Source organism: Aulostomus chinensis, chromosome 1, assembly GCF_037954235.1.
Source record: "Aulostomus chinensis isolate RoL2024-O1b breed Wild chromosome 1, RoL_Achi_v1.0, whole genome shotgun sequence".
Lineage (NCBI taxonomy): Eukaryota > Metazoa > Chordata > Actinopteri > Syngnathiformes > Aulostomidae > Aulostomus > Aulostomus chinensis.
In genome coordinates, this window is record NC_141320.1 from 66,816,999 (window position 1) to 66,841,820 (window position 24,822).

At 49.9% G+C, this 24,822-nt stretch overlaps 1 long non-coding RNA gene across 2 annotated transcripts in view; it reads left to right on the top strand.

Annotated features, from left to right (window-relative positions):
* Positions 1-24,822, top strand: part of LOC147272833 (uncharacterized) — a 168,323-nt gene that overhangs the window by 90,816 nt on the left and 52,685 nt on the right. The window contains exon 6 of one of the 2 annotated variants that reach the window (XR_015112635.1): positions 4,824-6,422. The exons of the other annotated variant lie outside the window; for it this stretch is intronic. This is a non-coding gene — a long non-coding RNA (uncharacterized LOC147272833). Of the gene's footprint in view, positions 1-4,823; positions 6,423-24,822 lie in introns of those variants that run through there. 2 annotated transcript variants of the gene reach the window in all.

Here is a 24,822-nt window from a genome sequence, read left to right on the forward strand (position 1 = left end):
TTGAGAATGCTAACACATTAGCATGCTATCCTGAGTTTCTATCATTTTGACAGTAATGTTGTCAGTAAGACAGAGAAAACTGTCTTCAGACCTGGAGGATTGACGAGTTGCTGCATCAGAAATGCTCCTGGACGTCAGGCGTCCAGCTGTGAATCAGAAAACGTCCCCCCACATTTAGCAGTTGTTCCATTATTCACTGTCTGAGGAGCTGTCGGATGTCTGTCCATGACATCATCGCCGCAGTGTGGCTCTCTGGCCTAACGAGAGGCTGCGTAAGGTCGGCTAATTAGAGGTGAAGTAAGCTCCTGTAGAGAGACACGCTGGACTGGAGTTGGTGGAAACCTGACACCGGCGTGGGACTGCTGGACGTGGGACTGCTGGATGTGGGACTGCTGGTGCTGCAGGCTGCTAGCTGCTTCTGGAGCATTCACCCACCACGCGGCGTTTGTTCTTCGCTCCTAAATATCATTTCTATTGACCAGAGATAACACGCTTTCAACTGCCCAGCGAAATCTAATCTGACATTTTTGATGTTACAAGCTAACAGCCAACCTCCTGACCAGGCTGCTCTCATTCCCTCGTTCTCCTTGTGACTCCACTGAGCCTCTTTCCTGCCTTCATTTTTAGAGCCGTGCAGTCACGATGGTCCACACTGGGTCCCCTGAACCCAGCTGGACCTGAACAGCCCTCCCCAGGCATTGCTTTTTCCCACCACAAAAGGAACTTTGCTCATTTAGCTTGTGGGGTTTATGCAGGTGCAGTTACACATGAAAATCGTTCCTGTTTGTGATGAGATATCACATAAAAGTGACTTCCACAGCCTGTGTTTCCTGTCTGGAGGTGTTTTCATTTCTGTTAGCCAAGTAGACAGTGTTAGACAGTGACTGAAGGAGACCGTGGAGCTGATTGGCAGTTCAGAAAATGACCTGAGATGTATTTAACACAGGGTTTGTGCGTTTGTACTTTGTGAGCTTGACGTGTCGTCAGCGGCTGAACTGACCAGCAGACGTTGATGAAACCACGGCAGATGAAGTGAGTTCAGCTCAAGTTGTGTGTGGAGGACAAGCAGGATCAGATTTTAAGATAGAACTGGTTTGTGCTGATAGCTTCATCATGGCTGCACTGTGTGTGTGTGTGTGTGTGTGTGTGTGTGTGTGTGTCTTCAAAAGTTTCATAAATAGCCCAAACCAAATTTCATATTTCTAATTTTGGTGTACTAGATGTGGCTTCTAATTCCCCAGAATTCCCCCTAAGTCGTCTTTTTGAAGGATAAAACATATGTCACTTCCTCTCGCCGGCATGTGTAGTAATTATGTATTTAACCGTATCCCAGTGAAGGAAAGCAGACACCCTTCAAGTCTGATAGGCAGTGTTTAATTGGTTCAAATATCAGTGCCAGAAATAGAGTCAGTCCGTCAGCGGCGGTGGCGAGCGTTACATAACTGTAATTTAGTTTGTTCTGGGTCAGCGGGTCCCGGCTCTCCGATGGTTAAAAAATGTGACAATTCTTGTTAAACACAGTGTGAGGATGCAGATCAGCTGTCCGGGTCCAGCCGCAGGTTCCTGGTGCTTCTCTGCCAGGCTGCCGTGGACGGCGCTTTTTTCATACATCTTCCTACTTAACGTGATGTTTGGCAGCGGTTGGACTAATTATACGCCTCCAGTGTTTTTACCCGCCATCGACTCGGCACTGCAGGAAAATGGATCCAGAAACAAAGTCCTGAGCAGAGAAAGACCACGGCACCTCTTCACCATATTTCTAGTGAAACTTTACCTGTCTTTGTCAAGTAGTCGGCGCTGTTCTGTCAGTTCAACTGTCGTCCAGCGACAGATTCACCTGGTTTGGGCCTGTAAAAGTGCTGATTTTGATCTTTCTGTGCCTAAATCGAAGCAGCCGGCAGGCATCGCTGCAGTTTGATTGGTGTGCGACATGTTTGCGCAGGAAACCTTCGTCTGTGTCGTATCAGAGGTTGAGACGCGCCTGTTGGGTCGAGATGATTTAGCGGCGACAGAACCTCCAGGAATTCCTGGCGTCAGCTGCTTGGGCTGCGCTGCATGTGCTACCTAGGTCTGTGACTCGATCCTCTCAGGTCAGACCGACCTGTTTTTGTGGAAACAAACGGGCAGCAGCACAAATCTAACAGCCAGTTTTTGACCGGCCTGGATTCAGTCAAATCAGCCTTATAGAACCTGTCATTATCGCATTTCCTGTTTTTAGGGGCGCAGAGCTCAGTGATTCAGCTCCAAAAAATCAACTTTAAATAACTCTCAAAAACCTGAGACATCTGCATCTTGCACCGCATTATTTAAGACTCTTCCTTGCTTCCGTGTAGAAGTAGAAGATCGTCTCTGGCTGAACCAATCCAGGACCGCTGCTGGCCGTCTTTATTGTCGCACCTTGTGTTTTTCCTCCAGCTGCTGCAGTGGAAGCCTGAAGTGCCTCCCTGCTCATATTTATCAAATCTTTGGTGTTCTGCAGGCTGAAGTACACCTTCGCCGGCTCCTTCCACCAATACACATATTTTAACAGGACACGGGGAGTCCAATTATTGGGCCACTTGTCACTCGTGCTGCTGGAGAGCTCCACTCAAGTGATTGGCTGCTGAAATGCACACTGACATCTACTTCTCATTCATGTGCACCGCCACACTTATTCCCGCCAACAGTAATTTCTAAACTGATTTCCTGCACAGACTCACCTCGAGTGGCTGCAGTCACTCGTCGTCAGGGCTGGTAAACTAAGAGCACACAACACCATTTCTCATCTCACACCTTCATTTAGTTTTGATGAGTCCTGAGGCGGCGAGACGCTGCATTAATGCCCGACCTGGATACCTCAAGAGTGGCAGAAAATTGAACTGTTGGCTGTGGGAATCATCTTGTCCTTAACGGCGGTCTTTACAGGTGGTTTGGAAGACAAATCCTCCCCTAGCTTTGTTGGACTAGACATTAAAATTCATGCATTTGTAAGAAAAATGTGACAAATCCGCCGCACACAAGGTTAATTTACCCGAGCGCATAATATTTACTGCAGGATGACAGGGAGGCGACACGGTGGCAGGCGCTTGATTGACAATCACTCAGGGGTGTGCCATTTAACCACGGTGACCTTCCTCACATGTCACTGGCCTTATGAAAAGGTCACCCTTGTTTTACTAATGAGTCATCTGATTTCATCACTGTGTGATGCAGCCAAACATTTGTGGGGCGCAGGAACGAGCAGAGTTCATGTTGGTTTGTCACTCCACTTTTTAAAAAGCTGCGGTTTTTTTCTCATGGAGGTCGGTGGGGTTCCTGTAGGAGATGAGCTGCTCTTTCATGGATTAAAACCACATTTCCCATCAGGCCCTTTGCTTCCTGTCGCTTCCCCTCGATGAGGCGCACGGAACGCTTTCTGTTCTCACAAGCAGAAGCTGTAATAACACAAAACTTCATCATGTTTTTGTGTGGTGTATTTCTGGCTCCACCACAGATGGTTGCGTAATCACTCTGGTTCACTTTCACCCAATTGAATCCAACCTCCAGAACGCGATATACCATCAAAACCCCTCTGTTCTTTATGTCTCGCTTCAAATTTCACCACAAAGAAAGCACCAGATTCTGAAAAAAAAAAAGTATAAAATTCTGCACTCTGCAGCACAACTGTGAAGCCATGACTGGCTCGGTTCAGACAAAAGGTCACGTGACGAGTCTCGCTTTCTGAAGCTATCGCCTGCTCAAGAGACTGTGGCGCCACCTCAGGAGCGACTCGAGGGCATTCCTTCGAATCTGACACAAAGATGCGGTGCGAAGGTTTTGCTGGAAGTTGTCGTTGTCATGGTTCCGAAGCAGCACAGTTAGCACGGAGCTAGCAGGTTCTAGCGTTAGCGGCGTTCACTGCTTCAGTGATGAGATAAAGAAAGTGCCAGTTCAGCTGCATGTCAGCGCTGGACCACGATGGTTCTCTTTATTTTGCCGACATTATCGCATTTCACCGCTCAATCTTTATTGAGAGAGGTAGAAACCTGCGTCATCGTCCTCGGCAACAGCAGCCGTGGCTGACTGGGAGCGTGTGAGCGGCGTTCACGGGCGTCCATCTGTTCCTGCCTCCTCTTTGCTGCAGGCCTTTAGCCCGCTGTGTCACACAAGGTAACACGTGAATTAGCAGCGCAAGCAGATATTGTCTTACAACTCCATAATGGAGGCACATAACTAAATACCTCGAGGAAATTGCATAAACAAAAAGGTAATTGATTCCAGACAAGCTGCAGGTGGACACTTAATTACAGGAAATTTATTAAGCAATGTCCATTAATCACGTTGACGTGGGGTTATTAACGGGATGCAAGGATTCTTCGACTCTGCCGCTACCACAGTAATACTGCAGTATTCCTGAAATGCAGCGTGTGATAGTGATCCGCCCTGACAGACCTCTCTATTTCCAAGAACCTGTCTGCATCCTCCTGAAGGAGCGACTCGGGGAAATTGGCCTTATTCCCCACGCACTCCGAGGCAAGTGGCAATTAAAGCGCTGATTAACGCGAGGCCGCTCTTGAACACAACTTCATAGGAGTCTGACAGAACAGTGGGGAGAAGGGGAGATAATTCAGAAATCTCCTGACCTTGGGCTTATTATCTCAGGCTAATGACTGGAGCTGCTCCTGATGAAGCCGCCGGAGCTGGAACCTGGTCAACCTGTTTGATTAATTCTGTGTTGTGTTGCTGGGGTGTACAGGAGCAGCCATGATGGAAGTCACGTCCTCGGGGGGATTAACCTCATTTGTTTAGATGATGCTCAGTCCCAGTTTCCCTCTGATAAGATGACATTTCTTTGTCTCTCTCAGAAGACGGACTCATCGCACACATTCAGATTGTCCTATGTGGAAATGTCCAAAGAGGAAGGAAGGAACGCCGAATCAGGCAGGAACGGTTCCATCTCCCAAAGGAACCAGCTGGTTGGCTGCTTCTCTAGATGTGAGCGTGCTAGAGCAAAAGAACGAGGAACATCAGGGGAGGCGCCGAGTCCTGATTCTTCGAAACGTTTGGCGGAAATGTCTTACTTGTTCTGTTTTCTGGACATCTTCGGCCGTTGTACCTTGAAAATTCTTGAATTCTCCACCAAACCTGCATGTCTCTACATCACAGCTCAGTTGTGGCACTCAGGCAAAAGAGAAACCAGTCATGCACTGGACATGAATACCTCCGAAGACGTCATCCTGAGGAGCGGAGCTGATGTCTGGGTGAATGTGTGCGACAGCAGGGGCCTCACCTGCATGGACCCTGGCTGTCACCAGCAGCAGGAAGGCCTTCCTTCCTCAACACTTCACTCGCATCTTTTTGTGAATTAATTTGACGCTCAGAGAGAAAAGTTAGTGTGACCCGTCTGAGCAGCTGGCTGATTCACTGTTATTGATCCATAATGATTAAATCCATGATGGTTATTTAGCGCTGTGGGGCAGTTAAACTGGCTCCTATTAAACACGGGGTTACAGTCAGCGTTTGCTCTAACCTGAGGCTGCAGCGGCTGCAGGAACCAGTGGCGGCCTCGCATGCCTCGGTTTGATCCCATAACAGATTGATACGGCAAATAGGAGATGACACACATTGCTAAAGATGCCAATGGTAATTAATTAGCATCTCATTTTGACCGCGCCACAACAGGATGCAGAGCCTGCTTCTCGATGCCATTTCCCCCCAGGCTTTGAATTATCAGGGTCAGAATCCCGGCTCTGCACTCTGAGGGGCCGCTTAATAAATTGAGGAGGGCACGTTGACAGTCAGATTTTCATGGCGTGTCCCTGTCTCGCCGCTTCCCAGCGCCCCTGGCTATGACAAACGGTCCCAGCTTCACCAGCGTCGAATGCAGCGCGGGACATCAAAAGGCGACAAAGGGGAAGTTAAAATGCGTCTGGTTGGAGTTATTAGCAGAAAATCTTTTCTCTGGCACGCTGATATTTGGCCTCCCAGTCAGATTGAGACAGCAGGAACAGCAGCTTGGCAGGCTACCTCGGGTGCAGCTTACTTTTGTTTTTGTGCGCTTGTACAAGAATACACCAGGGGTCAAAGGTCGTCGCTGACAGAATCAAGAGAAAACACTTCAATAATTACATAGATTACAAACGCAGGGGGATGTCGTGACTTTCTTTTGGGTTCAGGTGGAAATGATGCAAGTACAGCCGCGCGGCTCAGCCGTCACTTTGTTGCTCGTGGACGTTCCAGGCGTGTCCCCAACCGTCCCTCAGGCGCTTCATTAACGGGACAAGGTCACGACCTTGTTTTGTCTGTCTGGACTGTTTCGGCGCTCGTGTCTACCAACAGCTGAATCAGTCCAGCTGGTTGCTATGATACAGAAGGTCTGCGGAAGTAAAAATGGCAGCACGAGCTCCTCCCTCCCGTCCTCGCGCTGGAGGAAATAAAGACCCGACGCCGGTTTGTTACGGTGGTATTTGTCCCGCCCCCCCCCCCCCCCCCCTCTCAACTGTGATTGGACAGTTACTTGGTTCAGCTACTACTTGGCACTGCCACTGAAAATATGTTCTTGGCATTTTTGGCTTTGGAATAGTCAGACACGCCCCTCTGAACTTCAAGGACTCGCACATCCACGCTCATTCAGGCCACCTCCTTGTCCTGAGAGCTTGTTAGCTACGGCTGCTAACGTAGGAATTAGTGGCGGCCATTCTTGGCAGTGGAGCTATTGAAACATTCCAGCCATGGGTCCTCGGGATCCGAAGCAGTCCAGTGGTGTTGCAGGGTGTCTCTCTGCCATGATGGCACCTCTTTTATGTTCCTCACACAAGCTCGGGGTCACAGAGTTCTCATGACCACGGAAAGTTCAGGTACACCCAAACTACGCTTACAGGCATTTTCCATGACAGCAGCAATCCAATCCTCCATTTTTCTCTTCTTTTGGGGTAAGATGTTTTCATAAACCCCTCGGGGGTTTTGTTTCCTCAACCGCACTCTGTTTGTATCCACCCTTTTACTCTTTTCTTTCAGCGGTGTGTGTGCAAATAAACGGAGAAAAGTTGGAGGTGGAGAAGCCGAGATGACAAAAGACAGAGGAGCAGAACTGATGTGTTTGATCAAATCATGACTCTGGTTTGGAGCGAGCAGCCGCCAGAATCCCGCGGTATTAGATTCATCTCTAACCTCAACAACCCTGTCAGAAGCACTTCGAACTTTATCAGCCATGATTCTGCTTCTAGAAATCGATATGACGGCTGAAATCAAGACGACTTGTGTCAACAAACAGGCCGCGCTGCTGTTTACCTGTTGAAGGAATGTTCTTGCTTTGTGGGATCAGGAGAAAAGGAACAAAGGCCCCAAACATTTGTTGTGAATTAAGTCTTCCAGAGGGAGCACCTAAAGGAGTGATGGGGTACAGTAGGTAGATTGAAGCATCCTGCCTCTGCCAACCACACCGCCGCGCTCAGATACTCCGGCTTATTGGATCCAGGCTCTGTGGATTTGGGGGAAAGAGGCACGGCTCGCCCGCCCAGTCAAACCACAACAGAAGGCATGAAAACAAACTTCTCAGAATAGCAGTGCTCTCCGTAGTTTGGCTGCCTGTTCAAAGATTTGTGGGGAGATGTTTGATCTTGGTTCAATAATCAGACGGTTTTGGACTCGGCGCTCTGGTGGCTCCAAATGGCGGCGCGAGGCAACTGCCTGAACTAGGAGAGGTGCAACCTTTCCCCTCCAGGCTGGAGGCGGCGGTATTTTTAGCCACGACCTCTTGTCCTCCTGTGGTTGAGCTCCATCCCTAACACCCGCCAATCACCTCGACGGGCCGTCCGGAGGTGGAGCCGACAGGCCCGCGTCCCATTAGCTTCAGATTTGAGGTGAAGGCTATCGGCAGTTACACTCCTGAACAAGTTCTAGTTATCAGGATTTCTGTGGTGCAAGACAAAGCTCGTCACCGCGGCAACGCACAATAACAGCACAATAACACAAAGGGAGCATCCCTCTAAGATCAGCAGCCGAAACTCCCTGAAGTTAACAAAGCAGTTGTGTAAAAGTCAAAACGTGGAACGACAGATTATCTCAGACTAGGAAACCCATCATCAACCTTGTTACCTAGCAACCAACTCTGTAGATACAGACAAGATAAGGAATTTCCTCCTTTTCCTTTTTGGTTGAACTTGTAAGTGACTTTTTTTCAAGAAATACTCTAAATACTGAGACTATTGCTGCTTGGGTGGGACGATTCTCTGAACTAGATGATCGATCATGCTGATTAGGCTCCACCCATTTGTTCAGAATCCATAATTGGAAGAATCTGTGTTCCAGCAGTGACTCATGGTGTTCTCCAACGTTCGTGCAAACCTTTCCTCTCAGTAAACGGCTCAGAATACCTCAACCCACCGTAACCACGGCTGCATGCAGCAGCTCCAGCTCCACTCTTCTATTATATGCAAATCTGCGACCATCATATACGTCTGGATGGGTTTCAAAAGAGTAAAAGGGAAAAAATTCTGGATGTCCCCCAGAATGGAATGGGTTCTCCCTGCTCCGCCCCTCCTCCACGTTTCATGAGAATCCTGCTGACAGACACAGAAACAGAAAACACAACCTCCAAACTCTCACAGCTTCACTTCTCCTCGTCACTCTGCTGCTGCATAAAACCGGCAAAATACATCAGAAGTATTAAAACAACAACATCTGAGGTGGCGCGACCTCATCTGTTAGCCAGATTAGCGAACCGTTTGAAGTCATCTGGGAAAACCAACTTGTTTAGAAACGAATAGGAAGGTACAAAAGGTGGATATTCCCTTGGAGAGTGACTCCAGTCGTGGCGTGATTCTGATTTAGTGGCAAGAGTTGATCGTGACTGTGAAAGAATGTCAGTGCGCCATGAAGAAGGAGTGATGAAGCTGAATCATGAAGAGGTTGTTACCTGTTTTGCTCAGTAATTAGAAACTCGAGCAGCAACTTCTGCTCCGGCGAAGGCACGAATCATTTTAGTTAATGGCAGAAACGTGAACGCAGCAGCAGCGCTGAGGCGTGAAGACTCTCCCAGCCCGTTTATTTGTTCATGGCACAAGCCTGTAAATAGCTGGAGCTGAAGCCGAGTGACGGATGACGGCTGCAGCTTGAAGATATTTGAGGATAGGAGTTGATAATAGAATAAAACAAATAGCAGCGGCGAGACTGAAAGATGATGTACATTAAGAGAACATGAATGCATAATAAGCGCCTGCAATTAGCCCCGGCCAGCCATTGGCATATTGTAATTAACATGCCGCCTGTACGTGGAATCAGACAGAGGGGCTCGGTCTAATTTGGGACGGGTGGGGGTGCAGATCAGATCCTGGGATAATTGTGGGTGACTCCAGTCCCTCTCAGTCGGCGGCGTGAGACCGAGCTCAGGTCTCCAGAGAGCGTTAAAAAACTGTAAATCCCCCCTTCATCATTTGAACATGTGCCCTGCAGAGCTCGCTGGAAGAACACAGGAGGGGGAAAAAAAGTGTTTTACATTCACAGATGATCCTAATTTGGTGTGGTTTGGAGTGTAATTTAGATCAAACATGGCCATGTAAATGAGTCAGGGTTTTCATAATTAGGTGCCTCTGAAGAGGGGTGGAGAGCGAGAGGGGAAGAGCTCGGACCACATCAGTAGGTGTGGCGCTGAGGCCGCTCGTCTCATCCTCTGCTCTCTCTCTCTCTCTCTCTCTCTCTCCCTCTCTCTCTCACCCCCCTCTCCCCTGCTGGTCGAGCGAGCAAGCAGGCAGGGGTGAGTTTAGGGAGAAACACACTCCCAGCGGCACACGGCAACAAAATAGGTCACTCTGCACCGATTTGGCTTGTCTGTTTCCACTAAGCAACCAACTCTGCTCAACGTTTGGTAGAGAAGAGGGAGCTGGCCTGCTGCCAACACACACACACACACACACACACACACACACACACACACACACAGGGCCGTTTCCCCGTGTGGGGCCTGTTGATTGAGAAGAACCACGCTGAAATATCACGAGCGTTGTGGAGGTGAAATGTTTACATTTACATTTTGGGTGAAAGAGTCGAGTGAGACTTGACAGCGAGAGGCGAGCCTCTGCACAGCGACACAAGAAAGGAATAAACTTAGAAATACTGATTTAAAATAAAACAAAAATCCAAAAGGATCATGGAAAATATCTAAATAAATGCAGAAATAAACATTATTGAATAAGGAATGGAATAAAGTCTTGCTTGTCCTCTAAAGGTAGAAAAGGAATGATCAAATGAAGCGTTAGCGCCAAGCTGCAAAAACACAAAACCTCACGCTAACAACTGACGTGAAACATCAGGAAGAACGAAGAAGCCGAGTTTCAGTTGTGAATGGGATTAAATCTAAAAGCCTTTATTCCGCACGTCTGGTCTAAAATTTCATGACAAATAAAGTTTTCTTCACCCAAAAAAACCCAAATAGTGCCGATGCAACTGTGAAGACTCAGCTGAGATCAGCAGTCACATGGGAAGAAGAAGGGGGAGTGTGGAGCTGCAGATGAATAAACACAGACGAATCACTGGTGTCAGCGCCGCAGTTCAAGTCAACATGAAAAAAACAACTCAACAATAATGCCGTTTTTAAGGGAAACCTTGCTGGAAAATGAAGGAAATCGAGTGAAATGCCCCTTACACCTGACAATCTCATGTGAAGGAAATAAATTCTCCTCCACAAGAAAAACAAGCATGAACGTAAGGAATTCTGGGAAGTGTAGTCCATCCAGAGCACAGTCTGCAAGGCTAGTCAAGGATTCAGGTTATAAACTGTTACAGTGCAGTCTGACTAAACACGTAAAACCACAGGGATCTGATGGGAGGTGTGTTGGAGCTGACGAACCGGCAGACGTGAGCAACGCTTGATGGATTGGTATTTGGATCTGCCAGCGTGCAGAAAGTGCAGCTCTCGCTTGGGTTGTAACCCCAGAAAAGCCTGATGAGCGGAGCTCCAAAATCTGGAGCGTTTCGCCGCCTGTCTGTCTGTGCTGGAAGATAACAATCACGCTGAGGCTTCTCTGCCAGAAGCCTAAAAGTATGTTGGAAACTGTCTGGGATGTGCAGTTTACTAACATCGAGCTGCTTTGTCTGCGGCTTCTCAAGAGCAAACACTTTTTAAAGTCTCGCTGCCAGAGTGAGCAAAAGTTTGTGCTTTGACTGCGCTGAGAGCCAGCGAGGGGCCAGTAGGGCCACCTGCACAGAAGGTAACTGCAACATGGCGGGATTGTGAACCTCCCTGGGGATTCTGTGATAGCCACATGGCCCGCCAGATCTGCCAGGGTGGCCCCGGCGACACCCGGCTGGGTGCCGTGCTGGGCAACACGCAGCTAAACCCAGGGATTAACTCACGGTGCCACCTATCAGATGCAACCCGAGCCAATGGGATTGTCTTCCCTCGCCGCTCCATCTCCTCCTCTTTGTTTCTGGCATCAGCGGCGAGCACATACATGCTTCCATGCTGCTCGTGAAATGTCTCGCTGGCTCGAGCTCACTTCGTCTTGGATTGGGGAGGACGTCACCTCAGCGCTCCATCTGAAGAGCTCCCCCAGTGAGGTGACGCCTCCTTTTACCTCATGATTGATGCGTCGCGTTTAAAGCAGATTATATTGCATTTGAAAGGACAGTCAGTCCATTAAAATCCTCGCTGATGAGGTGATTGAGACGATCCTGCCTGCACTACTTCACATCCAATCGCTACCTCAGGTCTGGAAATAGCTATGGAGAAGTTGTCCCACCCCCTCAGGTGATTGGTTGTCATGGATTTAAGCACATAAAACAAATGCTGAGAACAGCCACTCCACTCTGTATGGTAATGTGCTTGTAATGCTCCTCCCGATGTCTATTTTCAGACAGTATTTGCAAACACTGAGTATTAAAAGGTGAACTTTAGTGACAGATTTTGACAGTGTGCTAGCAGAGCAAGCTAACAAGCTATGAGTGAGCTAACTGAGCTACTGCTAGCTCTGCAGTCACCCCATGTGGATCGTCCTCACGTTGAGGTGGCAGAATTAGCTGCTCCTGGTCCATGTATTCGACCCAACTGTGGAACAGCTGCTGTGGTTACGGACTGGTGACGTTTCGGCTCAAAATATATATACATTTTTGTCAAAGTAGCAGCCGTGGCCGTTTCCTCTGGCATGCGGAGGTGAGTCAACAGCGCGCTAACGTCGCTGTTCAAGGGTTGAGAACTGACTCAGTGTCCTCCAGGTAGACCGGCCCTGAAAATACTCTCACGGCTCATTTTTGCAATGACGGCGTCCTGTTTACTTCACACGTTAAAAAGACACGTCACGCATAAAGACAATGTGCGTACTTCAATGATGAGCCAAATTTTCTGTTGTCCACCTCACACCTTTCTTCTCCCTCGCTTAATTAGCAAAAGTTTCCATCGTCATGTCAAACATCGAGTCACTCTGAGAGCAGATTTCCTGTTGATGATAATGAGACAGGATGAAGGATCTCCCCTGTGCTGTATAATGATGTGTCTCCACTGTGGTGTCGGACACACACACACACACACACACACACACACAAGCGCGCGTCTCTGTGTGAATCAGGTAGTCTTTTGATATCTAATTAAAAATTACTCCTTCCTACAAATGCTATTTTACGTGATTGTCAAGATGATTCATCTAATCCACCGTTTCAGAAGCAGGTAAATGTGACACCTTCTCTCGTTAAACTCGCTGGCGATTATGGACGACATTATTGGGTGACTCCAGATCTTTGCTATTAAATTAGCTGAGTTTCTGAGGACGTGTTTGAGGAGTTAAGCTCTCCTCCTTCACCCAGAATGGATGCATGTAATGAAACCTTTCAAGTTAGATCCTGAAAATGACCTGTCATTCAAACAAATTAGATCTAAATGAAGCCACTTCTGCTCCCGCGTCATCTCGGAGAGCGAACTTCTCCCATGCTTGCTAATTAAATCGGACGTCTCTGCACTGTTTCATCACACTGTAAATTAAAGCCGGGTTACTGTAAGAAGGCTATCTGCAACTGCCGTAAAGAAGCTGAAAACATTTTTATAGACTTGAAAACACTTTTGCAAACAAAATTCAGGGAAACAAAATTTAGAAGAAAAAAAAAAGCGATGCATCATGAGCGTAGAAAAGTTTTGTGAATGTGGAACTCAACAGCCCCAAAATAATTCCTCCCTTCCTTTGCTCCCGTGCAATTTGTTTCGACAACCACGCGCTAACACTTCCCACCCACTGCCATTCATTAAGCTAAGCTAACTAGCGGTCAGCCGGAGGGGCTGGCGGCAGGTGAGGATTTCCCAAACTGTGTGTGTTCCTTTAATCTGGTAAAAGGTGAAGACATGAGTGTCCTTGTGTTCTCCTGCCTCAGCAGAGATGCTCTGATTCTCTGGCAGGGGGAGGCTACGCCCCTAACATGCAATAATATCCCAAAGTGCACCCATGTACAAACAAAAGTCACCCTGTAAACCTTCGCTAGCCAAACCCCCCCTCCCCCGTGTCCCCGGCCTCACCTCACCCATCCTCACTCCCAGAGTGACCCCAGGCCGGGCACAGAAGGGCCGGGGCTGCCAAGCACAGCACATGGCTCTGGATCTGGGCACAACAGAAGTTGAGGTCCCTGCAGGGCCCTTCAGCTCCTACAAGGCCCCCCCAATCACACACACCCCTCCTTCAACACACTCCTCCTGGGGCGGAGGGGGGAAAGCACACACTCGGCCCCCCGGGAAACGTGAGACGACGGGGACTGTGATTCCTCAGAGCGACTCTCCACCTCTCCTTGCTCTCCTCTGGGCTGCGGGCGACGTCCTGCACATGTGATACAACAGACAGTCTCATGCTGCATTAGCCATACACCTCAGTGTCCTTGTGTGCGTCGCTCACAGCCATGCTCGCTGATGTGGCATCAAAACTGGGACACCAACGTGACACTCGCAGGCTACAGGAAGGGATGGAGGTGGAGTAACACAGTGGAAATCAGCGCTTTCCCTTTGTTTTCCTAAAATCCTCCCATCAACCACATGAGCTGCTGCTCTCATGAAGGCGTCACAGGATTTGATTAAGAATTACGTATAAACACAGGTCTGTCAGCTGTGGAGAGGAAAAATGGAGCACGTCCACCGCACACATGAATATCTGCTTATCGTGCACGAGAGAGACGGTTCCAGTGTTGGGTGCAGGTCGGATGTTTCAGGGATCACGCGGGGAGCAAATGAGTGTCAGTGCGCTAAAGATAAAACTGCTCCGAGGGCTCCGAGCCGGATCAGAGTCACGGCTCCAGTCCAAGTCTCCATTTCTGTTCAAGCCGATCGAAACCTCGTCAAAATGGTCAGCTCTCCTCAGTACCAGTGTCCTCCTTCCTACTGGGTGACGCACGCACATCCACCGCATCTGAATCTCTGGACTCCCTGCACATGACGCAGATAAAAGTGTAGGTAGCCTCGTTGTTATGAAGTATTCCTGACAGCGGCTGTAACGGCGCTCGGCTCCTCTGGGAACTTTAAAAGTCTCATCAACAGCTGCTTTTATGAGCCAGCGGACGGCGCTGACTGATCCGATATTCTCAGCGCGCTTATTTGCTGCTACAAGGTCCTCTATTAGATTCTGGGCTCTATAAGTGTTTTAGAAGAACAAGAAAAGTTGTTTCCCCCTCGACTCTGAGTTCATTAGCTCTCTCATAATCTGCCGATGTGGCGATAAAAAATGTGCACCAACAAGAAAGGAGCGAGCCTTTTCCTGACACGCCATTAAACGGTGATGCATGGCTGCGAGGAGTCCGTCCAAGTATTTGCAGTTAAAAGGTCAACAGGGAGACATGACAGCGCTACGAAATGGTGCGCTGGACGTTTTCTCATCCGCCTCACATCTGTCAATACAGACAAGGTGTTGAGATTTGGGCTTGAGATGATCTCGCCAGGGCCAGCGCCGCCGTTTTAATTGACACAACCTGCTTATCTGCAATAACAACCGGCTCATTTTTCTCTTCTTCTATCTGCAACTTGTTATCACTACGTATAAAGCTGCTATCCTCCATCACCAGCGTTTCTAATAGCTTTAGAAGTCGTTACCTGCGAAGTCGCGGCATTTATTGGGATCATTTTCGAGGACTGACACGGCGCAAAGGTCTGCAGCTATCAGGAGGCGACATCATTATGAATTATTGTTTGCGGCTGAGGTAGAAAATTGTACTTTGTGGCTCCGTTTCCCCTGTGATAAATCAACCAGTCACTTTTCACATCTCGGACTCTCAAAGCTGCTGAGCGTAGGACTTTTGGCCCACCCCCCCTCGCCCCGCCACACCATTTCCTTCTGCCACGGTGAAAAAGCTTCCTGCAGGTTGTTTGCTGCAACAGCCACTTTCTTCCATTTCTCAGCCGCAGATCTTTGCTCGGTCCTGATTATTAGAGCTGGGCTGAGCCTCGACTTTTCAAATGTTTATCCTAACGGCACATTTCTGCTTCCTGGGAAGGAGAAAACAAGTGACAAGGAAGTAACGAGACAAAGAGAGGCTGTATTTGTCAGCTGCTATCTGATTGTGGTTAACATGGTTCCTGGACTGTCTGTTAGCTTTGGGAGAATGAGAGGTGAAGCGGCGCAACTTTATCCCCGACTACATCTCCTCTGGTAAAGTAATCCTCTGTGTGGCGGCAGCGAGATAAGGCCCGCACACTCGCTCACGGCCTCCGCCGAGCAGAGCCAGCAGAAGTTGGCCATCACCGCGGTGGCTCGGGAGGTGATCATCGCTCACCGAGAGGAGCCTCGACGCAGTACACGGATCTTCTGTCAGAGCGAGGGTCCGATACGGGCCTAAGAGGGAAGAGAGGATGAGGAGGAGGGAAGAAGAGGAAATTAGGAAGAAGAAAAGAAAGCAAAGGAAAATGGTTGAGAGGGAAGGGACAAACCCAGATAAGGAGGAGGTGATTGAGGACGCTGAGGTGAGGAGGGGGAGGCGGGCGCAGGGTGCCAGACGACATCTAGCGGTCACTGTAATTATGTCCACGTCAAAATCACGCGCTCGACAGGGTGAGATTGATGATGCACGGTGTGATGACAGCAGGTCCAGGTGGGAGGGGGAGGAGCCGGCGTGACCCCCAACACCGCTGCATGGCCTGCTTACAGCCTGTTCACCTTTGGAGGAACTGAACTGTGAAGGAGGAGGAAGAGGAAACATGGGGAAAACGATCAGGAAATAAGAGAGAGAAGGTGAAGAAGCTAAAGGGAAGATGAAGGGAAGGATGAGAGCAGAAGCGCCAGGCAGGGGAAGTAAAGGAGTCAGGAGGGGAGGCATCTTTGTCTCCACTCACTACAAGCGGAGTAATTACCAATAACAAAAACCTGGCTTCCTCTCACCTACTTCAAACACGCCGCCGCAGGTTACAGCCAAGTGCTACCTTGATGTAGCGCTGCGTGCTCGCCTGCAGTGCTGAGCTTTAGCTTCTAGTGCATTCTGATCACTGCGCCCGCCGCTCTACAGCCCGATTAGGACGATGAATATTAATGATCTGGCAGCTCGTCTCTGCTGATCAGAGTTCTCGGCTGACTGGTTCCCAGCGTGGCGCCACACCTTGCTGTAGGTGACTGTCAGCTTTGATTATTGGCAGATTAAGGGCTCTTTTTCCTGCTGCTGCTGCCGTTCAACAGATAAGCTGCCGAAGCGCCGCGCCGTTATCAGCTGTCAGGTCGGCGGTGACGAGGGGAGACGAGGTTCTGCAGCTCTCAGAGTCAGCACCGCTACAAACTTTGAACCAGCCTCATGACATCACCAATGGGGGCGTGGTCTGGCAGCTGTTTAGGGCCTGAAGTTTGGATCGACCACATGATCAACTTGATTACAGATCAAGCTTTCTTGAGACATTTTAGATCAGACGGGATCCTGGCTGGCTGCGCAAAACATTCCACACTTTCAGTCGTCGGAGTCGGAGCTTTAGCTCCCTCGAGCGGGCGCCGCCATCTTGACAGTCTTTGTATTTCATTAATCGGTGATGTCACTTAGTTGACAAATGCACTGCTGCATCAAGGGTTAGCTTTGTAATGTAGAAATGCGTCGACAGCGACTCGGCGGAGGGGCACAGCAAGTCCACACTCCAGGGATTCCTGGTGAGTCGACACATTTCTGCTGCCCATCATCAGCACGCCATCATGGCTGCCGGTCGTGTCCAGGCCGCAGAGCGTCAGAGCTTCATGGTGAACACGCGCCGGTATCACCTCGGTGATGGATGAGGCAGCCAGGATGAAAGGTAAAACTGTATCCAGGCTGGGTGAGGGCGAGTGGGGGGGCTGCGTCCATCCGCCGCCATCGGAGTCATTTGTAACCTGTTATAGCTGACTCAGCGTTGCTCTGGCTCAGACGGACCCCCCCCACATACACGCCCCCCCCTCCCATACCCCCACCCACGTGTTGTTGTGGACCTCAGTAGAAAAACGAGGAAGCTGAGCTGATGGAGGAGCAGTCCAAATCATCATTTAGCTCTTCAATTATGATCATTTATGGTAACGACTTCCTGTGTGACAGGAAGCTGCTGCAAAATAGGGTTGTTGTTTTTTTTTAAAGCGTTTTATTAATGTGGAGGAAATCCCAGATGATGAGCTTCATATCCATTTCTGAGCAGAAGCAGCTTGACTCCGCCTCCTCCACGGGACCTGTAATTACACCGCCGCCGCCGTTCATCATGTGCCATCAAACCTGAGCTCCTCCGACAGCCAATCAGGTATCAGATTGCTCGTGGGAGCAAAGAAAACAAGTCTGAGTGAGCGAGGTGTCTGGCCGCCGCACCGGACCTCATCTGTCTTCTTCCTGGCAGGGGGGGCCGCCTGACCCTTGACCCCTGCGGAGAGGCGCAGCATCCATCACATCATGTTAGGTAATGTGGTTAACTACCTATTTCCTGCGTCAGAATCAGCAGCGCTGCGGGGGACCGCCAGGCGATTTGTCTGCAGGTGGACGAGCCGGAGGGGACCATCCCTCTTCCTGCCGCCCCTGACAAAGAGATTGGCCGGTTATAAAGCGGTCGGCAGCCGTCGCAGGTGAAAAACGAGCACAGTCCATCATGAGGCGCTTTGGCGTTGGAGATGTTTTCTCGTCCCCGTGTCAGGCCGCCGCCGTGCAGCCGAGGTGGTAAACACAGGTGCGCGTGAGAGGAAAAGCGTAGAGGACGGAGAATCTCTCAGGACTCGATGTGTGATGGCGTCATAGACGTGTCGTCGCTCATGTTTGTAGTGATAAAGAGATTAATCGGTGGAGGGGGGCCCACCACAAGGAAATGTCCTCGCTTCCTTCCCCAAAAACCTTCGCTCCGATCGGCTGAACCATCAAAAATCCTTCAAACCCCAGAAAGTGAAGACCATTCAAGGCCGGTTTGTGGAACGATTTAACGACTTGATGCTTCCTGTCAGGTAACAGCCGCTTCAGTCGATGTGACGAGTGAAAAACGTCACAAACTAGTTTCCAGCCTCAGGTTTCTTGCTTGGCTACTTAATCCATCAATCTGGGTTGTAATCTGCAGGCAGAAACAGTCCACAGATGAGTCGATGGAGACGATAAGCGAGCCAACTTCCTGCTCGGAGAGGAAGTGAGCCGAGGGATCAGTCTGCTGCTACTGTATGCACACAGGACTTAATTGATTGTGTGCAGTTTCACTGGCTTAGCATCTGGCGGTGGTGATAATCCCCCTTCTGTCCTGCATCAGTCGGACGTATTGATGAAGCACTCAGGGCTGTAGTGCTACATTTACTCGCCACATTAGCCCATTACTGTTAGGAGGAAGCAGAGGCGCCGCACCTGAAGAGGGATGGTGGCTGTGGAGGCGGGCCACTGGAACCGACGCCGACTCTCTCTCTCTTTTGTTCAAGTGCTTAATTCTGCGAATGAATGTGCAGGTTTTACGTCTCCATTCACACCTCTGACCATTTTCATGTCGAGGAAAAAAAACCAACCTCTGTCCTCTTGAGCCGAACCGAAGGACAATTCTGGAACCTCTGGGTTTCAAGGGATGTATATATATATTTTTAAATGTAACACCGTGTTACTTTTACCTCCAAACATTGACACTGGAACTGGAAGTGACATCACATCAGAGTGGACAGCCTAATGTAGGAAACGCACAATGTTGACGTCTCAGCTGCTTGTGCCGTATTTTCTGCAGGCGAATGTCGTAGCAGCACGTCTCAGGTGGGAGATGAGCAGCGGTGATGGGATGTGCCGGCACTGGTGACGCTTGGGGGCGGCCATTTTGATTCAGCTTGACATTTCCACCTGAAATTCCAGCTTCCGAGTTCTACTTGGATGCCCAGTAAATCCAGTTAATACTCCGACCTGTAATAAACTCAGAGGAAAGTTCCGTTTCCCCCGAATGACTCATTTACTCTGACATGTTTAACCTTAATCATCAGGTTGGTTCTAAGCTGCGCTTGAGATAAAACAAATTGCCAATCGCCTCCTGATCTTGAGTGCAACATGCAAATATGAGCTGCAATCATAATGTGAGATTATTGTCGCCCCGCGCGACCCCTGGCTAATCTCCCCCAGCAACGTGGCTGTGGAGGGCGGCGTGCTGAAAGAGAAGCTGCATCTTGTCGAACTCATCCTGCCAGGGGAGTCGTCTCAGTCTGCCGTGTCAGTAAAGCGCCACACAAGCCCTTCAGGAATCTGACAAACACCACTTGATCTGTGGTGCGGAGACCATTAGCGGCAGGTATATTGATGGCGCCGCGCCGCCGCAGCCCAGCTTTCCTAGGGTGAGGCAGCATCCATGCCGGGAGGACACTTGTTCACTGTGTGTTTCCAATCACACGCCGGCCGTGCCGAGATGCCTAATGGCCTCCGCCTGCACGGCGCATGCGTTCAGCCTGCGTCCCATTGGGTGCAGTTGGGAGGCACCGGCAGATGGGATGCAGGCACCTGGAACAAGGACGGGGGAGCGAGGGCGAGGGGATGGCGTGCTACTGCCCATCCGTATATTCAACATGCCACCCAGAGACCCCCTTTTGTGAACTGCCCACACTTCATTAGGACGCCAGGATAATGGCCAACAAGCACGCGCTGTGACACCCCATTTCCTGTGCACTGAGCTCTCCAACCACGACAGATGTCGACAGTGCTGCCGCCGCCGCCGCCGCCACCGCCACTACCAGAGGCCCATGCACTTCCTGCCTGCTTGGCCAAGCCGCCATCCCACCGCGAGGGAAGAGGGTGTGTGGTGCCAACGTGAGGCACTTATGGCTTCTTTGGTTTTGTTTTTGAGTAAACAGCTGATTTATGCTTGAGGGATCACAAATCCCCCCGCCCCACGTACGCCACCGTTGCTGCCGCCGCCACCCAAATCCAAATGATGTATTTGTAGACAAAACATAAACAGCTGTTCCAGTCGGATGAGGAGAGGAGGGGGCATCAATGTTGTTTTAAAAGGTGTTATTATGCTTCCGCCGCATCAGCACGGGTAATAACGGCGGGCCAGCGTGAGAGTGCTGTCAGTGACGCATGAGCGGAGGGAGCAGGGGCCGTGGACCGAGGCTAATGGAGGCAAAACAACCTCCAGCTCCTGCCCCTGCTGTCCAGAAATCAGCTTTTAGAGGGAAAACACAGGCCACCTCTCAGCGCTCGCGCGACACGATACATCAGTACGAGGGGCAATTTAATCCCCTCATTTGAATATGCATCCTCAAAAAAAGCCCCTCCCTCCCTCCACTCCCCCGCCCTCCCCCCACCCCGCGCTGCGCTTTTGAACCCCGACCAGATTTCAGGACCGTGGGGGGAGGAAATTGTTGTACATTTCCTGACAAATTGAGTTAAACAGACATTAAGTAGGGCTTTAAGAAAACAAATGGTCGTCTTTATCACAGGTGGACACTGATGGTATAATGGGGGCCTGCGAGCTGATGGTATCACCGGCTAATGGCTTGACAGGATGCATTAAGGTTTTTGTGTAAAGAAGCGGCGAGCAGGGCCAGGCGGAATGGCGAAATGCAGACCTGTCAAGTGTGTCCCTTTTTGTGTGTGTGTGTGTGTGTGTGTGCGCGGGGAAGCAGATGTTTATACGGCGGCCTGGCAGAGGGCGGCGGGCAGCAGATGCCTGTACCCCTGCCAAGGTTGAGGATTGTACAGACGGTACATGTTCAGAGAGAGAACGCCGTGCTTAACCACCGCACAGGCTGACCGCTTTTATTTATTCATCTATTTGTTTAATTATTTACTCCTTGCATTGCTTGTTTGACCGTTTAACGACCCGCCTGAAGGCATTTACTTCAGGGACAGATGACTTCCCTTCATCTGTGGGGAGAACAAAGCTCCCGGGCCTTCAGAGTCGACGCTACCGAGACGAGGTTTGGTCCCAAACGGGTTCTGAATCACCTAAACCCTCCGTCAGGTTGTATAGACGCTTCAAAATGTGAGACATTAAAAATCTTAAGCAACACAAGTAACATACAAGTATCTAAAAGTGTGTTTCAAACCTGTGTTGAGGGCCGGAGGAGCGGCTGCTGCTACGGATCATGGCCGACTTTGTCAGAGAGGATGAGGAGGATTCCTGCTGGACAGTCATCCTGAAGTTGAGCTAGCTGATGCTAACACTTCCCACCCACTACCATTCACTGTGCTAAGCTAACTAGCCTGGGAGTCTGCTGGTGTGGCTCTGGGGGCGATGGATATTTGGTGTCTGGGACTGGGGGGTGAACTGCATTCAGCGGTTTGAATTGGAACAGTTGTGATCTGTGGCTCGTGTTTGGGTGGCGGAGGTTCGATCCCCAGGCCGGCAGAAGGAATCCTGGTGGGTCGACAGAAGAAAGCAGCGCTTCATGCAGACAAATGTCTTTTGTCCTGGGCTTCATCTCGTCCTCTAATTCTTTTGTTATTAAAGTTGAATGAATGAACCCACCAAAGATTCGCAGCAATAATACCTTCGCCTCTCATTATGAGACGCCGTATAAGGTAGTGATGCGGCTCGTCGACATTGATAATCCTTCTGCTCGCTCTCCCTCGCCATTTCTCAACACAGCAGAGGATCACAGCCTCCCCTCCGCCACCGCCGCCCCCCCTCGCGGCGCTCCTCCTTTGCTTTGCAAAGGTACAGCTTGTTTTATTAACATCAAAAGCGCCCGTGGGAGACGGCGGTGATCAAATTCCCCTCTAATTAAAATGAACCTGGGTTGAGAATGTTGCTCTGTTTAATAGGTACAGAACGCTGCTGATTGCACAAAGCGGCTCCGCCTTTTGTCGGCGTGGATCCCCGCCGAGACGCCGACGTGGTTGGAATGAGCGTACCTGCGGAGCTCCCCCGGCGTCTGGGTGACGCCCTCGTCGCTGAGGCTGACCTCTCCTGTAATGCGGGGGAGGGGGGGCCACGTTCAGAGCCGCCCCCCTGGACAACTTCTCCAAGTTTCCTCTCTCCTTAGCAACGACTGATGTCAGTCTGACTCATTTACTTGAAACTACTTTCTGCTTTTTCGACTCGGCTGAAGTTTTTGGCTATTTCACCCGCTGGCATCATCTTGTTTCAGCTCCTGCCTGTCAATAAATGTCAAAGGTCACCAGAGGTCGCAGCAACAGCAAGATGCCTTAAAGAATGCATATTGTGGGGTAGAATCAAGTTTTGTCTGATTCAGATGTGGAGTTGGTGCCAGGTCTGCTAAAGGCTTAAAACTCCTGAATGTATTGACGGAACGCGGAGGCTCGCCGTTTTCGTTCTGGGCGTTCGGCGTCTTTCTTGCTCAGGGGCTTAAGATTCAGGTTTGGGCTTCGGCGATGGCGGTACAGGCGAGGTGAGATGAGGGATACAAATTCAATTTGGGCGATTCTGCCGATCAATGATGGCAATCCAACCTTGATCTCAGGTTATGAATACCTGAGCAGACGGTTCACGGAGCGCATACCGATCACGCCGTCCAGTCAGTCACTTCAGTCTCGGTTTAATCTGCTACCTGGGTTTGATCACGTGACCTTTGACCCCTTAAAACTGCCAAACAGCAAAGGACATGAGGGTGTACAGACCGTAGCGCGTTGGAGTGAAGACAGAAACGTGAGTGAACCTTTGGCCGCTGGGACCTGTCCAGAGTCTCGCTAGTTTTTATCCGCTGGTTCGTCTCAGAGCAACAGACTGTTACTTTTGATTTTAGTTGACGAATTCTTGAAAAGATTGCCGACAAACCTGTTGGCGTTTGTGTGGCGAATGTAGCCGGCTAGCTGCTTTGGTAGTGTATGATGGTGTAGTATTACAGATTGTTACTGCTATTCTGTACTTCTGCTACTTCTCTGTCTCTGCTGCTGTCAAAGTGCCAGTGTCCCCACTGAGGGACGAATGACGGTTCGTCTCATCTTCATCGGGCCGCTATCTTCTTGTTCTCGTGCTCACGCTTGATGAGGCCCACATCTGGTTGAGTTGAGGTCGCCCTGGCGGAGGGATACGCTCTCGCCGAGCTTGAAGAACACCTCCTGATGTTTATGTCAAAACAAATGTGGCCTCATCTAAAAGCAAAATCCTCGATCAGATCAGAAATGATCAAAGTTTCGCAGCAGCTTTCTGGGCTGAGCAGCATCAGATTATTGGACAGACGCGCCGGTACATGTAAACATGGACGGACTGGGCCGCCGCCACGAGAAGAGTCAGATATCCCATTAACACATCTAAACTGTGTGATCTGACAGGAATACCGATACCTAATGATCCCGCGCTGGATGTTTACTCCTCAAGTTCTCAAAACTGGCTCGATCGAAGCCGCGCATGTCAGAGAAGCAACTGCTAATGATTTCTTCAAGTTCAGAAAACCCATATTTGTTAAAAAAGGAGTGAGATAATTAGATTCAGCTGTCATCTAGGATTCCTCCACCATTAATTTACCTGCTTTATCTTTTATGTCAGCAACTGGCAGCCGTGTGAGCGTGAAGTCAGGCCCCCAGATTGGATATTCTCTCTTTTAGCAGTGATAAAAGGTCCTGATCTTCTTCCAGGACGGACATCCAGACTTCATCTGTGTTTGTGAACATGTGTTAAATGTGCGGCCCACAGCACCACATTCAGTCGGAGAGGATTCCTGCAGACGTTGCTGTTTTACAGCCGTCCCACCCTGCTGTCAGACTGGAGCAGGTAGCGTGCACTCCATTAAACAAACACTGTGGCCCCTCACTTTTATTTGACATTTTATTTGGCTGTGACAAACGAGCAGCAGTTGGATTATAACATAATTTGTCTCCTCTTTATTACCGGCACAAAGGACACCATTCATTAATTATTCTGCCGTTGCCGCTCAACGCTAACTGGAAAGGTCCCTCTTTGGACAGATGGCGAGGACAATGTTATTTATATCAATCAGTCCAAAATGTTCAGCGAGGATTACTATTCCTTGGACCGCTTTGATTTATGTCCCTGCACCTCACCCCGTACCCAACCTCGCCGGCTCCTGCAGGGACGCTTTAATCGAATGGGAATTGAAAACAGAAACACAAGGCGGGCAAAGTGTTTGGCCATGTTTATTTATACGTCTCACTTTCCCTCCCTCAAGTCATCTAAAGTTGTTCTGTTGTTGCTCGCCAGGTCCGAGGTGCCTCTGAGGGTTCTCCAGCACCGACCCACCTGAGCAGGTCGGCGTCTACTTCTCACAGAAATATGCTGTCCTTCGTATTTCGCCCTCCTTCAGTTTTAATCAACAAATTCTAAAAAAGGGCGATCGGTGAATCTTTTCTGAGCTGTTTTGTGTGTCGCGTACGTAGCCGGCTAGCTACCGAGCGCGACCTAGTCGACCTAGTTGACCTCCTGACCTCGTGGTGATTCATGTCGCGGCAGGAGAAGAGCCGCCATCGTTGCTGTTGTCACGTAAACCCTCTTCCTTGGAGGTCGGGCGCTGTGACATCATGTTATTCCACTAAAGACACTGAGACGCAGGCGTTACCTGCATT